General features: G+C 39.2%; 1 pseudogene; it reads right to left on the bottom strand.

The window, feature by feature from the left end:
- Window positions 1-891: 891 nt before the first annotated feature.
- On the bottom strand, window positions 892-2,502 carry LOC101048862 (importin subunit alpha-1 pseudogene; annotated as a pseudogene).
- Between the last annotated feature and the right edge of the window lie 14,476 nt (window positions 2,503-16,978).

A 16,978-nucleotide genomic window follows, 5' to 3' on the forward strand; every position in this document is an offset into this window, starting at 1 on the left:
TGAAGGAATGAGTGTGAACACTTAATGATCAAATACAGACTGGAATTAAAAATACTCTAAAGACAGATGACAGTTCTTACATTCAAGGTACACTGAGCCAATTTATATCATTGAAACATGTAAAATTTAAACATTAATTGAATATTGAAATTATATCTTAGAGGGCTACTAAAAATTCTTCATCTATTCTTCTATTTCTATTCTATTCTATTTCTTCCGTTTCTATTTCATCTATCTTCTATTTCTTATTTGAATACATATGTAACATTTAAAACACAAGAATCATTTTATGAAAGTAACTGAAAGAATTTCTATGGTGGGTGTAGAAAGAAGGGTATCTATTTTTATTTAGAGAGATCATGTGAGCAACTGAAAATATTAATGTAAATTCAACATAAATTCTTTTTGGTTGAATTTCAATAGCATTTAATGCCTTTGGGAAAAGAATCAAGTTGTCTCTTAGGAATTTGCTCATCTCTTTTTTTTGTGTTTTTTTTTTTTTTGAGGGTTTCTGGAAAATTTTATTCATACTTCTAAAAAACTGCAACCAGGACTGCCTCTGCTTAATCGCATCAGTTTGCATAGGTTATCCTTCACTTGCAACATGAAAGGTCCCAAATTAGAAAGCAATACATAGGCATGGTGAAGTAAAGGGTGAGTTTTAATGTTTATTTACAGGAGGCTGCAAGATATGAAATTCCACATAGAAATAAGAAACATAGCCAGAGGACAAGCTTCATACAGTATGTACAGTTGGAACTGTTCAAGTATAGTTTCAGTGTAAAAAGTGCTACCATAACAAACCACATTTAGAAAGAGTTCTTCGTAGATAAACAGGAAGAAAAAATACCAAACATAGTACACAACAGATTTATACCTCAGCTACATGGTCTAAAAGTTAAAGGTCCCAGGAGACCCATCCTGAACTTGGAAGGTATAGCCTTCAGAGGTAGTTTCTGGCACATTTTGATCTTCCTCTTCCTCTACAGAGAAATACTTCTCAATTAAGTTTAATGAAGCCTTATACACAGACTCATTTTCATGGTTTTGCAGAGCTTCAATTTTGTCTAAGCCTCCACATTCTTCGGTCATTATACTAAGTTTCTCAGTTTCACCTAGTTTCTCAGCAGCCTGAAAGATATTTGAAATGGCATCCAGGATAACCAGAATAATCTTGGTATCTTTTGCAGTTAAGAGGTTCATCAGCGGTTCTGTTACGCCACAATGAACAAGGTATACAATCTGTTCAACTGTTCCACCACTGGTATAGTTGGTCACAGCCCATACAGCTTCCTTTTGTGTCTTAAAATCTGCCTTAGAAAGAACACTGACAAGGAATGGGACTAATCCATGATTCACAACTTGCTGTATCTGGTCCTGATGGCCAGCTGTGATGTTTGATATTGTCCATGTAGCCTCCTTCTGAATGTTAGTTTTGGGGTTGGTGAGCAGGCTGGGAAAGATGGCAAGTGCTCCTGCATCGATCACAACCTGAGTCTGTTCATCTGTACCAGTGACAATATTCCCTATGGCTCGTAGTGCAGGAGTCACAATTGGCAATTCAGAAGCTCCTAGAAGCTTCACAAGTTGGGGCACAACTCCTGTTTTCATGACCATGTCAATTCGTTCATTTTGACCATCAGTAAGGTAGGAAATAGCCCAGCAAGTATCTGCTAATACTTCTGGATCATCATGATGCAGGAGCCGAACTAAGGTAGGAAGAATCTGCTCAACAGCCTCTAACGGGGATGCAGGATTCTTGTTGCGGCAAAGATTTGAAAGTGTCCAGTCAAGATTACATAAGTAACCACATGCCAAAGATGACATATCAGGAACTGCAAGAAGAGCCAAGAGTGGGTCAACTGCACTGTACTTAATAACCAAGTCTCAGAACACTGAGCCATCACCTGCAGTGTTTCCTAGAGCCCATACAGCTTGTTCACTGATGTGAGCATGGGGAGATGCCAACAGAGAAATGAATGCTGGGATGGCACCTCCATCTACCACAGCCTTGGTTTGTTCTGATGTACCAGAAGCAATGGTACTGAGTGCCCAAGCAGATTCAAACTGAATGGGACTACCATCAGTTCTGCCCAAGAAGGACACAAATTTTGGAATCAAACCAGCCCGGATTATGTTGTCTATGGGGGGCTGTTTTTCTCTAGAACGTAGTTTCCTGGCAGCTTGAGTAGCTTGGAGCTGATTTTCCACGTTGTTGCTATTTATGCCTTTGACACTGTCATCAACAGACCAACTTACAGTGCCCTGGTTGTTGCGGTTTTCCTGTAGCAGTTAAGTAGCATCATTAGGAAATGAGCTTACATTTCTCCTCTTCAGCATCTGATCATCCTTCTTAGCTTTCCTCAGCTCCACATTGACTTCTATTCTGCAACACCTCATTTCTGTACTGTCTTTTCCCTTGTTCTTTAATCTGTTAAGACGGGCAGCTGGTGTATGTGCATTCTCATTGGTGGACATGGTTATGAGACAAAGGGAGAAAGCTGCGAAGTGGGCCTGGGCTTCGACAGGAGGCTTAAGCGGGGATCCGTGGCTGTGGGGAGGCTGCGCTCAGCTCAAAGACCGTGTGCTCATCTCTTAAATTATTGATTCAAGTATTTATGTTTTGAGGAGTAAATAATATAATTGTATAATAATATGATTATACAATCATATATATACAAGAATAATACTCTTTAGCTTTAGTTTTCTCAGTTCTTGTATATGTATAATCATATGGAAATTGAGCTATTTCCATTATGCTAGTACAGTCATTAAACACTTTCCATCTATTATCTGGACAGTTGGAAATAATTTTAAAAAGCATTATCTTGAACTCTACTCACTGTTTAAATTCCCCAGTTGTGTCTGAAAAATGTAGCTCAAGTGTTTTAACAAAGCTTTGGGACTTTTTTTTTTTTTAAATAGAAAGGCAATCTGAATCATGGTATTGTAGGCAAGTCTAAGCTTTTTTTTCTGTGAGTATTGTGGAAAGCTTCAATTAAATCCTTGGATATGAATGGAAGACTTTGGTTAGAAAAAAATATTTTTAACTGGTTAGGATGCCATTTTTTTCCTGTAAGTATTGTGGAAAGCTTGAATTAAATCCTTGGATATAAATGGAAGACTTTGGTTAGCAAAAATATTTCTAACTGGTTAGGATGTCAATTTAGAGCTATTAGTGCACCAGAAATAGGTGACCATTTAAAAATATCAGTGCAGTGTTTGTCCTGGCATTGTCACTAATTAATCAAGCAGCTCTGAAATAAGGCACTTCATGTCTTTGTCACTTAGTTTTTCCATCTGTAAGTTGGAGATAAGAGTCTTTTTTATGCCTACCAGGCATGGTCATTATGAGGGTAAGTTGATCTTTTCTCTGAGGGTTGAGTGCTTCCTGGAGTGAAGCCTCTGTGGATACCAGCAGTGAGAAGCAGGAAACTCAGCGAATGAATGTAGAACCCACAGGGACTCAAACAGACACCAAGAGGATCAGGAGTCAGGGAACAGAGAAGATGTGGGCTCAAATTATACAGAACTTGCTGGAGGAAGAGATGCAAGGACAACAGCAACAGGTGATAGAAACTCAGACACGTAGGAGTTTAGGCATCAGAAGCTCAAAATGTTCTGTCCTTGGCTTTAGTCAGGGATATTGTCAGTGTCAACAATCAGGTAGAAATGGGAGATTTCAGGGATGGAATGACAGGAAGAAACTGAGAAGTTGGGGGTGGAGAGTAAGAAGAAAGAGGAGGAAAGAAATGCACAAGGGAAGAAAACAGACATTTCTGGTATTCCCATTTTGTTTTCTGCAAGGGCTGCAGAATGACAGGAGGAAGAGGAGGAGGAAGGAGGAAAGAAGGCATACATGGCTTCTGTGTATGAAGACCCTTTCAGGGAAAGTTCTGACTCAAGAATCTGCTGAACATTTACTTATAAGGAACAATGCAGCAAGAGAATATGTAATGGAGAACTGATTACATATTCAGTTTCGATGAGTAAAAGAAGTATATTTGCTGTAATCCAAATTCTGGAGCCAGGAACAAATGCATTTTAGATCAGCAGAGAAGCTAATCTTAATTTTAACTTCAATTTAAGAAAAAGAAAACTAGAATTGCTAGATCTTCCTTGTTTGAAGACCTCATCATCTGTCACCTAGACTTGTATAATGTTTTATAATTTAAACTGAGCATTGCTGGCAGTTATCTTAAAAGTCTCTCTCTCTCTCTCTCTCTCTCTCTCTCTCTCTCTCTCTCTCTCTCTCTCCTCTCTCCCCCTCTCTCTCCCCCCCCCCCAACCATTGCTTAAAAATATATATTAACTATAGGATAAAGTCCAAATTCTCTGATGTAACATTGGTCCTTTTGGCCCTGTGACTCCAGCCTGCCTTTCTAACCTCATCTCTTCCAACTCCCTTAATTACAAAAAATAGTTTATTACTAATTTTCTCTCTCCACAGAATTTCTGAAACACTTGAGTACAGATCTGTCCTGAATGCCTTGCAGATGCAATACCATCCAGTCTTAGATTTCTGATCTCCTCGGGTCTGGGAACTACTGTTTCATCCACTCAGGATCATCTTCTATCATCTTCAAATTAGTTTTACTTGGACTGCAGCTGCTGTTATGTCTGAAGCTGTGAAAGGTTAGCGGAGATGTTACCCTATTTTCAAGCTAACTAGTCATCCTACCGTAGTATCTCTCTCTCTGTCTCGGTCTCTATCTCTGTCTCTGTCTCTCTGTCTCTGTCTCTATCTCATCTATCAAGATCTCAAGATCAGGAAACAGAGCAGCTTTTGTTCGCAGAGCTAGGGCTTGCATCAGTTTCTCAAGCCCTAGCTCTCCATGAGGTAGTGCAGTGAGTGCTATAGGTACCTATGCATTCAGAGGTTTGCACCACAGAGGAGGAACCCCCCAGTTATGAAACTCAGAGTCTATGCAGATGTCACTGACATATCTGTCCATCCTCCCCTCTAGGTGCTTACACGGACTGAGAGGGAGGGAGGGAGGAAGAGAGAGGTTTTTATTCTGAAATGTGAACAGATCCTCTCTAGAGAGGAGAGGAAGAAGTCTCTACTCCACCCCGGAATGTAAACAAATAGCTCCAGGGAGATTAATCTCTACATCTCCTCAGAGGCATCTACCTTCAGGGTTTCTCTTCAATTATCCTTTAGCCCAGGTGCCAGTGCTCTTTGCTCGGGTAGCTGACTGCAGAAACATGAAACTATTTACAGAGCATTCTCTCCCAACAGCTGCCCTTCTTCACACTGTTTCATCTCACTACGTCCTTATACCTTGCCTTGTCTCCCTTGGTGAAAGACAAGATGAGGCTATAGCACTTAGGAAGATTTTAATGGAGGTTTGGGGTAGTGGAAGGGAAGCACAACACAAAAAGTAATTTATAATTGGTTTTAGAGGCGACCACTTTGAGGACTCAGAACCCACCCAGAAATAGATCCACCTTGTGGGGATGTCTTCAGATGGTCTCCCTGCCTACATTGCTGGGATAGAGTGGTAAAGCCCATCCGACCTCCTATAGATAAGACTGTCCTGGAGCAGGGTTACTGTGCTTGGAGAGCCTGGAATGAATACAGGGAAAGTTGAACTGTACAGTGGAGCATCATGGAGAATCATGCCTTAATTTCAGCACAATATATGATGAGGTGACCCTTGTACATCAGAGAGGGAGGCATAGATGCCTCAATAAATGGTTCTGGGACAATTTTCCATAGTGAGGGAGATGAAAATGTGTCCTACTTTACTTTATAAGCAACGTTTAGTTTGAGATAGGTTAACTATATAAGTGCTAAAGATAAAATATGTTCCCTATTTTATAATTATTTATTAAGTCTGTTTTAAAACTAGACCATGTTTCCTTCTACATAGTATGCGCTCATTACATAATGTTTGGAAATATGATTTGAGATTCAGGGGAGATATCTTTCCATTTCTTTTTTTTTTTTAATTTCTTAAATGGGACCATCTGAATTTAGAAATGTGATGATTCCTTCCTAGGTAATTTTGACTGGCATAACTGGGTGTGGGTGTTCCTGGCCTCTGGTGGGTAGAGGCCGGGGATGCTTCTAAGCATTCTATAATACACAGGACAGCCACCCACAACAGAGGATTATTCAGCCCAAAATGTTAATTTTGTCAAGATTGAGAAACTTTGGACTATATACATTTAGATGTAGATTACATTTTTACAAAATTTGGATGATTTTTAGAGTCTGACTTTTTTTTCTTGAGGATTATCTGTGCTACGGGCAATGTTTCTCTATGGGGATTCATCTGTGAAACAGGCAGTGTTTCTCTAAGGTGATTATCTATGCTACAGGCAGCGTTTGTTTAGTGGGGTTGTCTATGCTACGGGCAGTGTTTCTCTCTTTTTTAAAAAAAGAAACAGAAAGAAAAAAGAATGAAGGAGAGGAAGAAAGAGGAAGAGGGAGAGAGAACAGGAGTATTGCTTTATTGCCCAGGCTAGAATGCAGTCTAAAAATGGGTATTGAAAACCTCTTTTATGCCAATAATTGTGCTTAATAATGGAGACAGGAAGAAATGAGGGAAGAAAATAACAAACAAGCAGCCAACCAATGTTTCATTTAAACCTGTGAAATGCTATACAATTATTAAGGAATGATTTACTTCACTTTTAGAGTAGGTGTAATGTGGTACTAATAAGAGTGTGTATTTTGCGTATTTGAAGTGGAGAGTTGTATAAATGTTTATTACGTTTAGTTCTTCCGGATCTGAGTTCAAGTCCTGGACCGAACTGCATTTCTTGTTACTCCATTTCTAGAGCTCTTCTTAAAAAAGCAACACTTTAATATTTTTCTGTTGCCTCAATTTTTAGATTTGTGCTATTTCATATATAATTCCATAAGAATTTAAGATTAAAAAATCAGGTATATGAAAAGAGTTGACAAAGAAAAGTAAATATGCAAAATTTCAGGGAGAACGTAGAACTGTAATTTTTTTTCTAAAGAACGAATCATTTTCATGAATAATTTTAGAATATTTAATAACATAAGGTAAGGCATTCTACATAACTTTCCAGCATTTGTAACCCTAAGTTATTTCTAAATACTACATAAAATTTAGCAAAGCATATTGGCTTATGCCTGTTATCCCAGTACTTTGGGAGGCTGAGCGGGGAGGATGGCTTGAGCCCATGAGTTTGAGACTAGCCTGGGCAAAATGCTGAGCCCCTGTATCTTTTTTTTTTTTTTTTTTTTAATTAGCCAGTCATGGTAGCATGCACTGTAGTCCTCCCTACTTGGGAGGTTGAAGCAGGAAGATTGCTTTAGCCCAGGAGTTCAAGGCTATAGAGAGCTATGATCACACCACAGTTTGAATGACAGAGTGAGACCCTGTCTTTAAAAAAACACACACACACACAAGAAAGATGTGGTATTCAATAGGTACTTACTTGGTGAGTGAAATGAATGAATACATTTTTAAAAATTGGGGGCATCAACAAATTTAAATTCCTATTTATCAAGTAATAATTATTTATTGGTTCTGAGGTAGAAAATGAGGGCAATGGTACCAAACCTAATTAACATTTTATTGTATTACAAAACAATACCATATTTAAAATGATGTTGGAACGTGTAGTGGGCATTTGTTATTACTTTGCCTACTCAAACTCTTTCCTAGCACCTTGGGGAGGGAGTGTTGGCAAAGACCTTCTTCCTCTAAAGGAGGTGTAAACGCTCCTTGGTGGCTTGCTGAGTCTGTCTTTGCCTTGCAGTTAGAATACAGGCACATTGCCCAGTCTCCACAACTCAGCAACCCTCATGTCAGGCTGTCTAGCAGCCAGGACGTCACGAGGCAAGGGGTTGAGCAGTTCTCACTGTGGTCATGGCAGACACAACGGGCGGCAGCAGTGAGTTCAGCCTCCTGAATGCAGAAGGGCATGAAGCTATGGAAGCAGGGGCAGCAATATGAAGTGGGTACCGAATTGGTGATGAGGGGATGTTCTTTCTCCTGAGGGGAGCCTGCTCACAATCCACCCCATGATGGTTTTGTCCTAGGGCTTCCAAAAGATAATCACATCTGAACATTATCCAAAATAAGTATATATTCCAAACTGTGTTATTCTCTTTTGAACAATACCATGTGTGCAATATTTTATTTCCAGTTCCTTTTTACTGTTTCTTGTCTGCTGGCAGTAAATATTATTTTTCTTGAGTCTTGAGAGTCTTTGTTCACAAATTTCCTAGGAGCAAGTGCTTGAATTTTTGTGTACACACACACACACACACACACACACACACACACACAAACAATAATGCAACAACATAGGGCAGTTTCTATCCTTAAGAAACGTTTATCTCAACAAGCTGACTAAATCTTCAGAGGCATACCTCTGTTAGAAACATCTGTACTCGGGATGGATGCTGTGTTGTTAAACAGTGGTAGGGTTTTTTTTTTTTTACCTCCAAAATGAAGGAGCAATTTGCCTCAAAGATTGATTCAATTCTCCATCTGTCGGGAGACAAAAGTACTTGCAGTTTTAAATGACAGTTTTTTCTTTTCTTTCTTTTTTTTTTTTCTTTTCATTTTCAGGCCATAAGATTAAAAGAAAGAAAAAAAAAATGTGACCAAACAGTCCTTATAAAAAGGGAAGCAGAAAAAAAGTAAGGTAAGTAGGACTTAGGGTGCGTGTAGTAATAAGTGCTAATATAATGGATATATATCTCCTTTGGTTAACATCCAACATGTTTGATTTTTAGAGGATCTCATTAAGGGGCCGCCAGTAAGAAGCCAATCCATACGTCTCACTATGGAAATTGAGGAAAGCCAGTTATTTCTTCACGCTATCTATGGCAGCCAGAGTGTACACACACAATTTCAGCTCTACCATTAGGAGACTCCTGCCTGGGAACTTGCCCCTTCAGCAGCAGACGTGGAGCTGTGAGGTTTAAAGGGATGGCTGTGGCAAGGTATGGTCAGGGATTCCACCCTGCAATTGGTTTCCAGAGCACCTTTGTTTCCTATTTACGTTTCAAACCTGTTCCTCTACATGGTAGTTTCATCTATATGTAAAAGAATTGGAGTTCCTATCTACTGCTTGCAAGCAAGAATGCAGGCCAGAGACAAGGGTAAACTGTTTGAGCCATGTGATTAGAAATCCTGTCATACTGGTCACTGTTAGGCTCTAAGGGGCCAATAATGGGTATCTCTGTATTTTTTGCCCAAGTTCTGAGCAATGTAATTCTACTTATTTATCTTGTTTGTTTCATTCTTACTATTAGGACCATACCTCCATGAACACAAGGATTTTTTTTTTTGGTCTATTTTGTTCCAGTTGTGTCATCACACATAAGACAGTGCCTGGTTTCAAATAGGCGTTCAATAATTATTTGCTTGTGGATGAATTGCATACGTCAGTGAATAGGCAAGGCATATGAAAGTAAAAGTGTCAACTTCATTACAGATGTAAGATTATATGTGTGAGCTGAGTAAACTTATGCACTCAGTTGTCAACCTCCTTCCCCACGTGATAGAGAGCAGAACATTACACATTGTCTCCGTAGGCAGACCAGCTGTCAAGAGGCACAGGGAGGAGCAGTGCTAACTCTGCTAGTTCATCACTCCCAAATCTACTTACTGATTAGGAGGAACAGTGAATGAGGGGCCTGACAGAGCCCAGGAGTGTTAGACAGTAAACTTTCCTCACAAAGTAAGGCCAGGAGCTAAGAATAAATTTCCAATGATAAAGGGTGGTGATGTCCAGATTTACTGCTGTCCGGGCAAAGCTGAATGCAGTTATGTATCATAGTGCTGTTCACATTTCGTAATGGATTAAGGTTTGGACTCCAAGCAGGAGGAAACTCTTTCTACTAATGTGGCTTTAAAACTTCCCTTTTACTAAAAGCACATGGAACAACAAAAAATATATATGTACATTGAACTTCATCAAAATTAAAACTTGTATGCACCAAAAGACATTATCAGAAGGTGAAAAAACAACCCACAGAATGGGAGAAATTACCTATGTCTGATAAAGGTCTACTGCTCAGGATATCTGAAGAACTTTTATAACTCAACAAAGCAAGACCCCTCCCTCATATGAAATTTATGTTCTAATGGAGCGACACATAATAAGAGAAAATGTATGCAGGACAATCAAAGGTGTTAAGTGCTATAAAGAACAATAACTAAAACCTAGAGCAGGACTACTGGGGAGTTTGTAATCTGAGGTCGGGGTAAGTCTTACTAAACAGATGGCATTTGAGCAAAGATTTAAAGGGGATGAGATGTTAACTGTGTAGCTATCTGGGGAAAGACTATTCCAAAAAGAAAGACTGTACTTAGTATCATCTATGAACAGCAAGGATGCTGGAAAGGGATAAGGGAGTGAACAGAGGGAAGGGTGATCAGAAGGTAACAGGGAGGTCAAAGCCTATGGTGTCCCATAGACCATGATAGGATTTGGACTCTCACTATGTGTCACATGAGAAGTTTTTGCAGTGCAGTAGAGGAACGGATGACCTGACTTTATGTTTTATAAAGATGACTCTGGCTGCTATATTGGGAACAGACTAACAAAGGACAGCGGTGAAAGCAGGGAGGCCAGTTAGGTGTCTCCTGCAGTTGCTCTGGTGGGAGATGAAAGTGTGTGAAACCAGGATGGCAAGAGTAGAGGTGAGGATGTAGTCAGATTCTGGATGTATGTCGCAGATGGAGCTGACAGGATTTGGGTGCTGGGTTAGCTATACTGTGTGAGAGAAAGAAAAAAGTCAGGGATGACTCGAAAGTGTTGAGCTCAAAACTGGAAAGACGAGCGACCGTGAACCAACTGAGATGGGGTAGGTTTGGGAATGAAGGTCAGGGATAGAATTTTGGACATGTTAGGTATAAGATGTCTTTTCGATATCCAAATGGAGATGTCATACAGGCTGTTACGTATATGAAGGTGAAGCTAAGGAGAGAGTTCTGAGCTTGGATGTATAAATTTGGGAATCGTTGAAATGTAAATGGTATTTAAAGCCACAAGACTGGTCGATATCACCAGAGGGCTGAGTGTAGATACAGAAGTGAACAGGACTGAGGACTGAGCCCTGGAAGTACTCCAACATTAACAGGACTAACAGAAAAACAGCTACTGGCAGAAGAAACAGAGAAGGGGCAACGAGTGAATGGCAGGACAGCCAGAGAAGGTGGTGACCTGGAAATTCCAAATGAAATCATAGATAATGAAGTGTCACAGATAATATAGTGATCCAATGTATCAAACACTGCCAGATATTCAATTAGGTGCAGACTGAGAATTGACTACTAGATTTATTAATGTGATGTTACTGAAGATCTTTATAAGACCAGTTTCAACACAGTAGCAGGAACAAAATCCTGCTCACGTGGGTTTAGGAGAAAGATTGGAGACAAGTGTAGATAATTGTTTGGATTAATTTTGCTACAAAGTAGAGGCAGTAGCTGCCAAGTAAAGTGCTTTCAAGAAAAATTATTTGAAAATGGGAAAAATAAGAGCATGTATGTAAAGCAAACTACAGAAGAGAGAAAATAAACTGTGAAACGTTGGGATCTTCAAAACAATAGTTGCTAAGTGTCTAAGTAAAGAATAAAACTGAGGATTAGTAAGGAGGACTTAGTGGAAGAAGCCTGCATCTTAGGGCTGATCAGACAACGTGGGACAAGAACAAGGCAGAGGCGCTGTGGGGGATCCGGTGAGACCCATTCTACTCCCCTCAACCACATGGGCATGAAGACATGAGAAATTGTTATTGGAATTCCCTGCATAAAAATTGTATACATTCTTCATTTTAGCTGCTAACAATACAGTTTTGGGAGTGATACTAATCCTTTCTAAGCCTCGATTTCTTCAGCTGTAAAATGTAGATAGTATAAGGCTTACCTCATGAGTACATTGGGCACGCAAAGCTCTTAGAAGAGTGTCAGCACATATGAAATATTACCTGTTGGTATTATAATAATTTGGTCATTCTCAATCAATCCCTTTCTCATCTTTACAAATTCTTAAGTAGCTCCTCTAATTATTGCGTTATGTACTTAGGGCTGATACTCAAAATATCTAACACCTGACTTACTACTTGCAGTGATACATAAATAGTCAGAGTGGCCACTAGCTATGGTTTTGAGGTTCCTGTGGATTCTACATGAATTTAGAAAAAAAAATCTGACTTTCAGAGTTGGCAAATCAGGTAAATAGCACCCCTGTCGAAGTAGGCAGTAAGGGTATTTCTTTTTGCCTAGTTAACCTAATTCTTCAAAAGCAGGGAAATTTAGCAGAAGTGCACATTTAAGGGCAGTAACAAATTTTCTGTACATCTGTGTGTGTGTGTGTGTGTGTGTGTGTGTGTGTGTGTATGTGTATGTGTGTGTCTGTGTGTTGGTGTATGCGTGCTGCTTTTCTTTGACTGTCTCTTCTGCCTACCTTCTTCCTTACTCCTCCACAGGAAGACCTTCTTCTGGAATGCTTTTGATGTGGGGAATGCAGAAATCACCCTGTGAAAAGGTAGTGCATCTACTTGCAAGTTGGTCCTATTCCAGCCTCCATCAGGCAAGCAGACATAGGACAGCAGCTCTTTTTCTTTTTCTCTGGGCTTCTGGGCCTAAGTACACTAGCTGTTTCTTAAGGGGTTTTGTACCACTTAACCAGTTAGAGGATGATAAGCGCTTAGGTAGCATTCTGAAAAGCTTTTAGTCTAGGTGAAGTGTTTTGATTCCGTCTTTTCCTGATTAGAAATGGTATCTTGTTTCTCATTCTTGGTGTTTCATTCTTTAGATGTTTGTTTTGTTTTTAGAATGTTTTTAGAGATGAACTCATGGTTCTTCTCTAAAAACCAATTGATGAGGCATACTTTTAGTGCATCTCTAGGTTCTCTACTAACATTAAAATATCATTCTAACTGCTAACAAATAGGATAAACTTTAAAACACAAGAGGATTGATTACGGTAAAGAAAATCTTTCTCCCCTTACAAAATTACAGAAGGGCCAAAGAATATGCTTCAAAATTGACGAGAAGTAATCAAGGTGAAGAAAACATCATAGCAACTTTCAGGAACATGGTAGACATTTCTAGAAGCCTATGCAGTCAGTGAAGATTATAGATAGAGAAAAAAGTCAAATCATTGTAAATAGGTGGCAAAAGCTGAGAATAAATAATCAAAATTATTAGAAGGAGGATAGAAATAGTCAACAACACCACCATCAAAAAAAGCAATAACATAGTTCCTAAAATTTTCAAGAAAGGAAGGTGAGAGGTAAGAGTTAGAGATGTAAAACAGACTGAGTGCAGTGGCTCATGTTTGTCATCTCAGCAACTGGGGACACTAAGACAAGGGATTGCTTGAGCCTGGGAGGTTGAGGCTACAATGAACTATGATCACACCACTGCACTCCAGCCTAGGTGACAGAACAAGACTCTGTCTCTAAAAAATATAAATAAATAGAAATAGAAAACACTCTGCTCAAAATGGCATTTATACAGACATGATGGAGAACACAATAATTATGTATTTGTTATTATGGAGCTATTAGCACACACACAACAGAGATGATTGAAAGTTACAGATGTATATTATAACCATAAAAAGATTTAGAAAAAGAGCTCTATAATACTGGATCTTTTAGGAGTCTGACCATCTCTAATCTTGAGTATCTAAATAGACACCTACTATCAGTTGTCTTAGATTAAGTTCCCTGGGAAACAGACACTGAGACACTGAGATCTATGTGTGTGCAAGAAATAGCAGGGAGTGCTCTCAGGAACAGTGCCCATGGGGGAGTGAGGGTAACAGGTTGGGACAAAGGAAGAAGTTGAACTTGAAGCAGTTGCCACAGAGGCTTCACCCCATTTTAAAGGATTGGAGTTGATTTGACCCTATAGCATTTTCCAGAATTAGAGCAAGAGCCAAGGCAAGGTATCTGGCTTTTTACCCATACATAGCAGTCATTGGATGTGAACTTTCCTTGTCAATGGGGTATCTACTTGGATGAGGTTGCTCCCTCTGGCTCAGGGCAAATCTCAGCTCTTAGTGGCCAGCAGACTGTGGAATGGGTGTCTGCAAACTGAAGCAGAAACCACGGCACCTAACATACCAGTTTCTATAAAATACTTTCTTTTTCTAGGTCCTTGAGGAATCGCCACACTGTCTTCCACAATGGTTGAACTAATTTACACTCCCACCAACAGTGTAAAAGTATTCCTATTTCTCCACATCCTCTCCAGCATCTGTTGTCTCCAGATTTTTAATGATCGCCATTCTAACTGGCGTGAGGTGGTATCTCAATGTAGTTTTGATTGGCATTTCTCTAATGACTAGTGATGATGAGCGTTTTTTCATATGTTTGTTGGCCTCATGTATGTCTTCTTTTGTAAAGTGTCTGTTCATATCCTTCTCCCACTTTTGAATGGGCTTGTTTGTTTTTTTCTTGTAAATCTTTTTTAGTTATTTGTAGATTCTGGATATCAGCCCTTTGTCAGATGGGTAGACTGCAAAAATTTTTTCCCATTCTGTTGGTTGCTGATTCAGTCTAATGACTGTTTCTTTTGCTGTGCAGAAGCTGTGGATTTTGATTAGGTCCCATTTGTCTATTTTCGCTTTTGTTGCCAATGCTTTGGTGTTTTGGTCATGAAGTCCTTGCCTACGCCTATGTCCTGAATGGTTTTGCCTAGATTTTCTTCTAGGGTTTTTATGGTGTTAGGTCTTATGTTTAAGTCTTTAATCCATCTAGAGTTAATTTTAGTGTAAGGTGTCAGGAAGGGGTACAGTTTCTGCTTTCTGCACATGGCTAGCCAGTTTTCCCAACACCATTTATTAAACAGGGAATCCTTTCCCCATGGCTTGTTTTTGTCAGGTTTGTCAAAGATCAGATGGTTGTAAATGTGTTGTGTTGCCTCTGAGGCCTCTGTTCTGTTCCATTGTTCTGTATCTCTGTTTTGGTACCAGTACCATGCTGTATTGATTTCTGTAGCCTTGTAGTATAGTTTGAAGTCCTGTAGTGTGATGCCTCCCACTTTGTTCTTTTTGCTTAGAATTGACTTGGCTATGCGGGCTCTCTTTTGGTTCCATATGAAGTTTAAGGTTTTTTTTCCAGTTATGTGAAGAAGGTAGCTTGATGGGGATAGCGTTGAATCTGTAAATTACTTTGGGCAGTATGGCCATTTTCATGATAATTGATTCTTCCTAACCATGAACATGGAATAGAAATAGAAATTCCATTTGACCCAGTAATCCCATTACTGGGTACATATCCTAAGGATTATAAATTGTTTTACTGTAAGGACACATGCACATGAATGTTCATTGCAGCACTGTTCACAATAGCAAAGACCTGGAACCAACCCAAATGCCCATTGATGATAGAATGGACAGGGAAAATGTGGCACATATACACCATGGAATACTATGCAGCCATAAAAAATGATGAGTTTGTGTCCTTTGTAGGGACATGGATGAACCTGGAAATCATAATTCTCAGCAAACTGACACAAGAACAGAAAATCAAACACTGCATGTTCTTACTCATAGGTGGGTGTTGAACAATGAGAACACATAGACACAGGGAGGGGAGCATCACACACTGGGGCCTGTTGGGGGGAAATAGGGGAGGGACAGCGGGGGATGGGGAGCTGGGGAGAGATAGCATGGGGAGAAATGCCAGATATAGGTGATGGGGAGGAAGGCAGCAAATCACACTGCCATGTGTGTACCTATGCAATAATCTTGCATGTTCTTCACATGTTCCCAAAAACCTAAAATGCAAAAATAAAATAAAATAAACTTTCTCAGACAAACAAATATTGAGAGAATTTGCTGCCTTATAAGAAATGTTAAAATAAGTTCTTCAGAGAGAAGGAAAATGATATAGGTCTTAAATTTGGATGTGCACCAAGAAAGAAAGAGTATGGAAAAATAAAGTTTTTAAAAAAATACTTTCTCTTAAGTAGAATGATATTTCTTAATGTTATGTTTTTCTTCTAATGAACAATATCTGCTAATGTTAGGTAGTGGAGCATGTCATACTGAAGGAGATCTTGTTATGATTATCTGAGAATAGTATAGAGAGGAAGAAAATAAGATTTAAAAATTTAAATTACCACTGTTCTTGGGCAGATTATCCTAATAGATATGTCTCTAAATATTCAGTAATCCATTATTTATTTTCCTATACCATTTGTAATAATTTACTATAATATTTGACCCAGTGACCTGAGAGATTTCTTGCAGCTACCAAATATGCCTAATTTTCACTAGGCAACGGCTTCAGCTTGATAGTTGCAGTGCTGATGTTGGATTGGTTTCGTTGGGATGCTCAGCCTCATCAATTAAAATGGAGGTGATATGTGGCCTCTCATGTATACCTGTCATTATCGTTATTCCACAGCTGTGAATAAAAGAATGTCATATTCTGGAATATTTTGCGTATATTTACCTGTTGGTGATAAGAAGTGGGTTAAAGACAAGTAAATTATTAGAACTCATAAGAAATTGAAACAACTGTTTAATTTCTGATCTGGCAAATCTCACAGTGGTTTTCTTTCCTTGACAAAATAGGAAAAAATCCAGAGGAGGATTGAAGTCCCATGTTAATTTCTGCACAACATTTACATTGTCATTAGTCTGTCCTGGGACTTTCCTCCCTGAGCTCTCAAGATACCAATTTCTTCCTGATTCTCCTTCTCCATTCTGGTGGCTCCTCCAGCCCCTAAGAGGGCTTTTCTTTCCCTCTGCACTTCTTATGCATAGATGTCTCCTGGTTTGTTGTCATGTCTCTTCTTCATTCATATCACACTGGTCCAGGGTGATGTAATCTATTTTTGCAGCTTAAATCTACTGACATTCTGGTGGAATCTAAATATGTTTCACCAAAGTTTCAGACCTATAAATCCAGTTACCTTGTGGACGTCTTCACTGCATGTTCTACAGACATCTCAAATGTGAAAAAGAACATGAAAATGAATAATATTCTAAATCCTCCATTATTCTCTACCTT

This window comes from Saimiri boliviensis, chromosome 14, assembly GCF_048565385.1.
Source record: "Saimiri boliviensis isolate mSaiBol1 chromosome 14, mSaiBol1.pri, whole genome shotgun sequence".
Lineage (NCBI taxonomy): Eukaryota > Metazoa > Chordata > Mammalia > Primates > Cebidae > Saimiri > Saimiri boliviensis.